The following is a 10,656-nucleotide window of genomic DNA, read 5'->3' as shown; positions in this document are numbered from 1 at the left end:
CTTCTCTCCCAGCCAACTGATGAAACGACTGATGGACACCAAACAGCCGGTGAACTTCTGCACATCCAGCAGTCGGGTGGGTACTTCCATCCTATCGATGGCCTTGATCTTCACAGGGTTGCACTCTATGCCGCGCTCTGAGACCAGGAATCCAAGAAGCTAGCCGGCTGGTACTCCGAAGACGCATTTCTCTGGGTTGAGCTTGATTTGAAACCGGCGTAGGTTCTCAAAGGTCTCTTTGAGGTCTTCTAGCAGCGTTCCACGCTTCTCCGTCTTCACCACGACATCGTCCACATAAACGTGGGCGTTTCTGCCGAGTTTTTTGAGGAGGCATTTCTGCATGAACGTTGAAATGTGGCGTCGGCATTCCTCAAGCCGAACGTCATGGTCAAGTAGCAGAAGGCTCCGAATGGTGTGATGAAGGCGGTCTTCAGTCTGTCGGCCAGGTTTAGCTTGATCTGGTGATACCCTGAATATGCATCCAAGAAACTCAACAGCTCGCATCCGGCTGTGGAGTCTATCACTTGGTCGATTCTCGGTAAAGCAAACGGGTCCTTGGGGCAGGCTTTGTTGAGGCTGGTGTAATCAATACACATGCGCCACTTCTTGTTTTTCTTCAACACAAGGATTGGGTTGGCCAGCCACTCTGGAAAGAACACTTCCATGATGAAGCCGGCTGCCAGCAGCCGAGCTATCTCTTCTCCAATGACTCTTCTCTTCTCTTCTGACAGGCGGCGCAAGGGCTGCCTGACTGGCTTGGCATCAGACCGGACATGTAACTTGTGCTTGGCAAAATCCGTCTGAACACTCGGCATGTCTTTAGGTGACCATGCAAAGATGTCCTGATTCTCACAGAGGAAATTGACGAGCTCGCCTTCCTATTTGCTGTCGAGGTTTGCACCTATGACAGCATACCTCTCCGGGTGCTCTAGGTCCAAGGGTATCTTCTTTGTCTCCTTGGCCGGCTTGAACGAGCCCTCGGCTTCCGACTCCTTGGGGTTGGGCGACATCTCCGGCTGCTTGCCTGCCATCGCCGCAACTCGGTCAAGGAGCCGCTTCTTGGCCGCGATCACAAGGGACTCGGCCAGCTGGCTGCTATCTGCTGCGCAAGTGGATGACTTCTTGTAATCCCCTGCTATGGTCAGAATTCCCTTGGAACTTGGCATCTTCATCTTGAGGTAAGCATAGTGGGGGACCGCCATGAACTTGGCCAGAGCAGGTCGGCCAAGCGGTGCATGGTAAGGGCTCTCAAGGTCCACCACCTCAAACCAGACTGGCTCTCGGCGAAAGTGATCTTTGTCTCCAAAGAGGACGTCTATCTAGATCTTGCCGATTGGTGAGCAGGAAAGGCCAGGAACTATGCCATGGAATACAGTCCGACTGAGTTGAAGCTGCCTTTGTTTGATTCCTAACTTCTCCATGGTATCTTTGTACAGAATGTTGATGCTGCTGCCGCCATCTATCAAAACTCGGGAAAAGCGAGCAGCTCGCCTATCAGTGGCAAAGGTGGCATCCAGAACTAGGGCGTAGGAACCGGGATTGGGCATCACCTCCGGGTGGTCGGCTCTGCTCTGGTTGATGGGCTTCTCGGACCAATGCATGAACTCGAGGGTCTCTGATGCTACTGCATTCACTTCTTGTTGTCGTTGCTGTCTATTGTGCTTGTCGTCGGCCACGCTGGTGAACACGACATAAGCTCCGTGCTCTTCAGGATACTCGTCTTGTATGGCTCCGATTGGTCGAACCACCGGCTGCTGGGGGGAGGAGGAGGCGGCTGCCCAGCAGGCGGAGGAGGCAGAAGGCCATCTCCCTTGGCGATCCTGGTGAGCCAATGGCATTTCCGAGTGGTGTGATTGGACGGCTTCACACCACTGTGGAACTTGCAGGGTGCGTCAAGAGTCTGCTCATACGAAAAACAGGCAGCCAATTGGACTTGCCGCCCTTCAGGCACTTGGATGGAGGCTGCCCTTCCGGCTGCTGGTCGTCGACTGTCGCCACCTGTCGGCTTGTGGAAGCCGGCTGCATGGCCTTGCGCTTGTTATCGCTTGGTTGCAGGCGCCGACTAGTGTCGCCAACCGGGGTTCGACGAGCTTGAGGGGCCACTTTGCCAGATGCATCAACTTCGATTTCTGCCTTCATGGAGGAGTCGGCCGTGACATATTTATCTGCTATGATCAGCAGCTCATCGAGGGTCGCTGGCTCGTCGCAGAGGAGTCGGTGCTTGAGGAGGGTGCCCTCTCGGCACCCAGCGGTGAAGTACCCGATAGCCTACACCTCGTGCACACCTTCGCAAGAGTTGCGGAGCTCGACCCAGCGTGTGAGGTAGTCGCGAGTCGACTCGTTGGGGCCTTGTACGCACAAGCAGAGCTGGCGAGGTTTGGGCAGCCGCTTGTACGTGCTGGTGAAGTTGCGGATGAAAGCTTCGGTGAAGTCGACCCAGCCGCTGATGCTGCGGGGCTTCAGGCTGTTCAGCCATGTCCGGGCCATGCCCTGGAGCATGAGCGGAATGTACTTCACAGCACCGCGCTTGTTGCCGTTCGCTATGCTGACGGCGGTAGAGTAGTCGACCACCCAGTTCTCCGGCTTCACGGAGCCGGTGTATTTGGGCGTGTCTCTTTGGAGCGTGAACCCTTTGGGGAAGGGCTCGTCTCGAATGCGGGGGCCGAAACAGGGCGGACCCAACTCATCTTCCTCTTCTAGCGCCAGGGACCGATGGAGACGGTCGATCCGGTGGCGGGCATCGTTCTCTCCGACTCCCTCTCCGCGACCAACGCGGTCGCCGAGTGTCGGGTGATCAACAGGCGGCGGGGAGACGCGCCTTTCCCTGCGAGGGGGAGGAGGCAGACAGTCATCCCGTCGTTCCACTGCTCTTGGGCGGCCGTCTTGGTCGCGCTCAATGGTGATGCTAGTCTGGCTGCGGCTGGCAGTGTAACGCCCTCGATGCGGCTATATCTCCCATGTGTCGAAGCACGACTTAGAGGCATAACCGCATTGAAAGCAATGTCGCAAGTGAGGTAATCTTCACACAACCCATGTAATACAATAGGGGAAAAGATACATAGTTGGCTTACAATCGCCACTTCACACAATTACATGATTAAAGCATTACATCATCCAAATACACACAAGGTCCGACTACGGAACCAAAATAAAAGAAGAACCCCAAATGCGACAAAGGTCCCCGATCGACCCCAACTGGGCTCCACTACTGAACAACTAGAACGAAACAACACAAAGGACAAGATCTTCATAGAGCTCCTCCTTGAGCTTGGTTGCGTCATCTGCACGGACTCATCGGCACCTGCAAGCTGGTTTTGGAAGTATCTGTGAGCCACGGGGACTCAGCAACCTCACACCCTCGCGATCAAGACTACTTAAGCTTATAGGTAGGGTAAAAGGTATGAGGTAGAGCTGCAGCAAGCGACTAGCATATATGGTGGCTAACATACGCAAATGAGAGCGAGAAGAGAAGGCAAAGCATGATCATGAAAAGTATGATCAAGAAGTGATCCTAAAACAACCTACGTCAGGCATAACTCCAACACCGTGTTCACTTCCCGGACTCAGCCGAAAGAGACCATCACGGTAACACACGCGGTTGATGTATTTTAATTAAGGTCAACTTCAGGTTTTCTACAACCGGACGTTAACAAATTCCCATCTGCCCATAACCGCGGGCACGGCTTTCGAAAGTTCAAATCCCTGCAGGGGTGTCCCAACTTAGCCCATCACAAGCTCTCACGGTCAACGAAGGAATAGACCTCCTCCCGAGACATTCTGATCAGACTCGGTATCTCGGTACAACAAGACATCCTCGACAATGGTAAAACAAGACCAGCAAGACCGCCCGATGCGCCGACATCCTGATAGGAGCTGCACATATCTCGTTCTCAGGGCAACAGCGGATGAACACTACGTACAGCTAAAACCAGCCCTCAAGTTTCCCCGAGGTGGAGCCGCAAGTGGCTCTAGTTTGGACCAACACTTAGACAAGCACTGGCCCGGGGGGGTTAAAATAAAGATGACCCTCGGGATGCGCGACTCCCAAGGGAAAAAGGCTAGGTGGCGAATGGTAAAACCAAGGTTGGGCCTTGCTGGAGGAGTTTTATTCAAAGCGAACTGTCAAGGGGTTCCCATTATAACCCAACCGCGTAAGGAACGCAAAATCCGGGAACATAACACCGATATGACCGAAACTAGGGCGGCAAGAGTGGAACAAAACACCAGGCATAAGGCCGAGCCTTCCACCCTTTACCAAGTATATAGATGCATTAATTAAATAAGATATATAGTGATATCCCAACAAGTAAACATGTTCCAACAAGGAACAAACTTCAATCTTCACCTGCAACTAACAATGCTATAAGAGGGGCTGAGCAAAGCGGTAACATAGCCAAACAACGGTTTGCTAGGACAAGGTGGGTTAGAGGCTTGGTTCAACAATATAGGAGGCATGATAAGCAAGTGGTATGTATCGCAGCATAGGCATAGCAAAAGAGCGAGCATCTAGCAAAGCAAAGATAGTAGTGATTTCGAGGGTATGATCATCTTGCCTGAGATCCCGCACGGAAGAAGAACGATTCAATGAAGAAGACAAACGGACATAGACGAACGGGTCCTCACAATCACGACGTAATCGGAACCAACCCGAAGAAGCAACACCGGAAAGAAAGCAAACAATATAGTAATCAACCACCACATAGACATGGCATGATGCGCAAACAAGAATGATGCATGTCCGGTTTAAAGAGGGCATGGCATGGCAAAATGCAACAAACAACACTACAAATTAAGTGGAGCTCAATATGCAACGAGTTGCATATTGACGAAAAAACCACATGACTTATTTAGTTCTCTCTCGTTTATGTACCCAACAAGATTAAATGTTGTTAGCATGGCAAGAGGTGAAGCAAATGAAAACTACCTATCTAGTCAAGGTTAAATGAGGCCGGAAGCAACGAACAACAATTCCGGAAACTCCTCATGAGCATATTATAGATTTGGTATTGTTCTGCCCTAAACACAATTTTAGAGTTGTTTAACATGCAAATAAAGGTCACCATGTTAACTAGGCATTTTTCTACCCCATTTACATATAAAGTTTGTTAGATTTGGAGCTACGGTTGAATAGTTATGAATTAAATCATTTTAACATGGCATAGGAGCAAATTTAACCAAACATCAATTTAAAAATTTTAAACATGGATGAAAGTTGCATATTATGAATCTAGACAAAATCCTAAGCAAGTTTCATATATAAATCATTTTAATCCGATGCACGGTTAGTGAGTTATTAAATGCATGAACTAGGGGGACTTTTCTGTAAAACCGCGTTCTCTGGAACAAATACTAAATTCGCAGGCGCTGGAAAAAAACACTACTGGGCTGAAATTTGGGACAAGCCCAACAATGCACAGGGGCTGGAGGGGGGCTTCTCACATTGGGCTTGGCCCGGTTGGTGCTGGACTGGATGAGGCAGGTGGCTAGGCCGGTCGCTGCCAGGCTGAGGAGGCTCGCTGGGCTGGGCTGGCCTGAGTTGAGGAGTCAGCGGGCGTTGGAGCGGCCCTGTTCGATACAGAGGAGGCGTGTCCTCTTCTCGACAGGAAGCAGAAACAGAAGCAGAGCAGCGGCGGCGTGGGACTTGCAGGTCGGCGCGCGAACCGACAAGGAACTCTGGCGACGGTGGCTGACGACGACGCGAGCGCCGGGAACGGGCAGGACCGGGCGAGGGGGTCCCGGATCCGGCGGCGCAAGGGAGCTCCGAGGCGGGGAGGAACGACAGGGCCCTGGCAGGGAAAAACTTAGTCACGAGGCAGGGACAGAGAGAGGGCCGGAGTGAGATCGAGAGGAGGCGAGGCGACCTGGCCGTGGCCGGCCGGCGGTAGGCGTGGGTGCCCGAGGATGCGAGGTGGAGGAGCACGGGGAGGCTCGTCACAGTGCGGTGGAGAAGGTTGGCCTCCATGGCGGCATCCATGGCGCAAGGAATACCTGTTGTAGGAGAAGAACGAGGAAGATGAGAGGAGGAGACGAAGGGAGGAAGGAGAAAGGCAGGGCGACGTGGTTCTGGTCCGGTTGAGGCGCCGGCGAGCGACGGGAGGCCAGGCCTCCTGGATTGAGCGACCTGGGAGCTCTTTTCCCGATCCAGAACAGATCGAGGAGGCTGCGGGCGACGGGAGGTCCTGGCCTGATGGCGGCAGAGCTGCGGCTCTGGGTGATCCTGCTCCGGCCCAACCGTGGAGGGGCGTGGGGATGGATCAAGAGGAGGAGGAGCTCGCTGGTTGGGCTTGTGGTGAAAACGAGGAGGAGATGGATTTGGTTCGAGCGATGGGGATCCCTATGTTGGGGAAAGAGTGCGGCGGCGGCTGGGAGGATACCTAGAATTTAGGGATTTGGTCTGAAATTAGACTAGGGGTGGACTATAAATATACATCACGGATTAGGTTAGGGGCTATCTCGACCCTACGATCGCAATCGGAGGATCGCGAATAAAATAGCTAGGAAGTCCAAATAAGAAAATGGTGACGTTTTGTAGACGTTTGGGGATGATTCGGACACAACGGTGGCGACACCCCGGGTCGGGTCCGGGACAACTTTCGGATGCTCACGTGAGGGGTTCGATGCACTGTGCAGAGAGGGTTTCGGACCGTGCGGTCGCATCGGACAACTCCAGAAGCGAAGAGGGGAAGGAGGATGGCCTAGGTGGGCTGTGGCGAGGCTGAGAGGAGAGAAGAGAGAGAGGGGGGCCGGCATCTGTTTCCGGAGACCGAAAACGTCCGACTTTCGACCGGTTATATTGCCGCTATAGTTATCCGTTGGGGCGTCAAACGGACTCCGAATGCGATGAAACTTGGCAGGCAGCCTACCTACACCATAACAAGACCGCATGCCAACTTTCACCCCATTCCGAGAACATTTTTCGGCCACTTATAAAATAATATTTCGGACATACCGCGGGCGCGTGCAAGTGTGTCTGGGCTCGGAACGGACAACGGACGGAACGAGGATACCGGGACGGATGCAAGTTTTGAAAACATGATGATGCAATGCACATGATGACATGACAAGATGCAACACGCAAGGGAATGACATGGCAACAACAGCGAATAACTGGATGACACCTGGCGCAACGGTCTCGGGGCGTTACAACACTCCACCACTACGAGAGGATCTTGTCCCGAGATCTAGAATGGCACCGGAGGGCAAACGGAAGAGAAAGAGAAGAGGTAAAACTAAGTTGCTTCTTTGACAAACGAGTGAAACCAAAGAACCTTGAGGGGTTGGGCAAATTGAAAAGAAGAAAACAACGGAGATGAACCAAGTTGAAAACACTCCGGTTAAGTGGACAATCATGTAAAGAACATGATCTTTGACAAACGAGATGATGGGTTGAGAAGATCAACATCACAATGCCTCCGGAACGAAAGAATAGAATATAGATAATTGAAATAGGAGAAATGAGGAGAAAATGCCAACTTCTGCCAAAAGAGCTTGAGAAGGCATCCTTAGGAGAAGGGTCGAACGGAGTTTTTGGAAAACAAACAACGAAAAGAGTAAACTTGATATGGTCTTATGGGATACATCTCAAATTATGAGGTGAAATTCTGCCACTGACGGAAGCAATAGATTGCATTGATATGAACAAGGAGATGAGAAACTATTTCACCAGGAGAGATAAATGAAGAACTCCGGTAACAAAAGGATAACGAGAAAAAAGAGAAGTTGAAAAACACAAGGTGAAGCCTTGCGATGATTTAGATGGATCTCCGTGGTGATATAATTGCGAGAGGTAGGAACTCCGGGAAAAAGATAAGATGAACAATTGAGATCAAGAATTTTGATGAACCTCTGGAATAAGAAATTTATCACTTGATTGAAACAAGAATAAGAATTATGTTACGCTTATCCTTCACCAATTTAAATTGATGACAATCAACGGATTTGGCATATTACTTATTCTCGTAGAAAAGGATTAAGATAGATATAGCGTCAACTTGAGAATGCCTTCAACGAACCACCGGTAGAATTGAAAAAGAACGAATAAAAGATAACGAATCACCGGGAAGAATTAGCAATTAAATGAAGATGCTTGAGAGAAATTAGAGACAAGAGAACGAAGGGATCACGAACTGATTAGAGATTACTTGAACGAAGCACCGGTAAGATAGGAGAATGATAACTGACAGCTGAGAATGAATAAATATGAGATGATGGACTCCGGATGAACAAACTGAAAAGGCTCCTGAATTGCTCCGGGAGGGTGAAAAGGATTCTCACATTCAAAAACAATTACGAGAGGATGGCAACAAGCTAGAATCACGAATCTTGAAGAGAATGGAGCAAGATTAAAGAGAAACTCTTCTTCGGTCTTCAACATCCGAGAATGACGACGAGTACACCACCAAGAATTATTGAGGCACACCGGAATGAAGAATGGAAAAGTTGAGCCAACGATGAAAAGAATTAGAAAGATCTTGGTCAAGGGCATTTGACTGATGATAAATCATTCTTACATCAAACTTGGAAAAGAATTTGAGAGTAACGCCGGGAAAAGAGAAGAGTCAGGTAAGATCCTGGGAAAAGACCTGTGGGTTAGGGCCCACTCAAAAGAAACACCATTGAAATGATTTAAATGAGAGGTTGCACCGGTTCAATTAAATGGCTTGAATGAGAAAACATCCTCAAAAGAGTTTGAACGAAAACAGAGTGGAAACATGAATCTTTGAAATATCTTGAGCACTCCGGAGCAATTAAATAACGAGAAGTGGATGATTATGAGGTGCACTGGTATGAGAAGGTATTGAAACGAGGAAAAAGGATATGATCCACAAAGCTTGACTTGAATCCACCGGAGAAGAAAAGAATGGAGAATGATGAACTAGAAACTTCGTTAGTATCTTCATGAGAATCACCAGATAAGAACATGAAGGGAGAAGAATGGAGAGACTTCCATAATAAAATGGATATTTGATAAAGAAATGCGAGTCCTCAAAGAAAAAGGGTGGGTGGGTGGGAAAACACCGTTGAGAATGAAATGAACACCGTTGAGAAGAAATGATAATTGATCTTGCTGATGTTGAAATGATCGGATCCACTTGAAGAGAAACACGCCGGTGAAATGGATTAACAAGACAATCTTGATGATCAAGAAGGATTGGTATCCACATCGGAGTATGAGAACACCATTTGGGGAAGGTATGGAATCAACACTTGACATTGAAGCAACTCGAATACCACAACTCAAAACAAAACAAGGATTGGCTTGCGGAATAAGCTAGAACAAACATATGATAGAGATTTCGTCCGAAGTTTTCATGGTGGGGCCTACACGGGCTGGATCGTACAGCACCATCATGTACAAGGCAGTGCACATGACATACGAAGTGTCCCCGAGTCGGCATAGCCAAGGACTCTTTAAGACACAACGAGACCACTGTAAAACCGACCGTGAATAGGCGGACCACTAGACGTCGAACCCCAATTTCATATCATACATCTGTCGGAAAGATATCCTAAGAGCTACTTGAATTCCCACTTATAAACTCCCGAAATTTTCCGGTTATGCAATCAGGTGTTGGGGATACAGGGGAAGCATAATATCTCACCCAAACTAGCAAATCCTACATCCAGCTGTATCCATCCTTCAACACATAACCAAGAAACCTTCGGAAATCATCTACCTCAACCTTCAAAAAGCATCCGTTATACAAGTTATGGCGATACTCCCGAACTCCCGCCCCAGTACTAGGTGGCGTCGAGGTTATCTCACCAACGAACTGCATAAAAGAGATTTTCGATGTCGGCGTACTAAACTCAGGTATTCCAGAACTGCAACGATAAAATTATGATGACAACATCTCGGAGCTCAACTCCCCAGGACACTTCCACAAAACCCCTGACAGGAGGCACCAAGACAATGTTCTCGTCACAAAACCATCAGAAGATTCCAAGATACCCGCGTGATCCTAAATTTTTTTTAGTGAAATTTGAGAAGAGAAGAGTCAAAATTCTACGTCAGGATGCCTTACCAGAGCGATGAGGAGACAGGGAAGTAAAAAGAATTCCTAAACTCTCCGATATAAAATTCCTAAATGACTCAAAACATTTTTCTAGACACAACTCGGCCGCTAAAAATGATCAAGCAATGGGGCTCCTAAGGTCGGGAAGGGCTCTGATTACCAACTTGTAACGCCCTCGATGCGGCTATATCTCCCACGTGTCGAAGCACGACTTAGAGGCATAACCGCATTGAAAGCAATGTCGCAAGTGAGGTAATCTTCACACAACCCATGTAATACAATAGGGGAAAAGATACATAGTTGGCTTACAATTGCCACTTCACACAATTACATGATTAAAGCATTACATCATCCAAATACACACAAGGTCCAACTACGGAACCAAAATAAAAGAAGAACCCCAAATGCGACAAAGGTCCCCGATCGACCCCAACTGGGCTCCACTACTGAACAACTAGAACGAAACAACACAAAGGACAAGATCTTCATAGAGCTCCTCCTTGAGCTTGGTTGCGTCATCTGCACAGACTCATCGGCACCTACAAGCTGGTTTTGCAAGTATCTGTGAGCCACGGGGACTCAGCAACCTCGCACCCTCACGATCAAGACTACTTAAGCTTATAGGTAGGGTAAAAGGTAT

The sequence above is a fragment of the Triticum urartu genome, chromosome 4A (assembly GCF_056163025.1).
Source record: "Triticum urartu cultivar PI428250 chromosome 4A, HENAU_Tu73, whole genome shotgun sequence".
NCBI classification, from domain to species: domain Eukaryota; kingdom Viridiplantae; phylum Streptophyta; class Magnoliopsida; order Poales; family Poaceae; genus Triticum; species Triticum urartu.
This window is presented reverse-complemented; position numbering follows the sequence as displayed.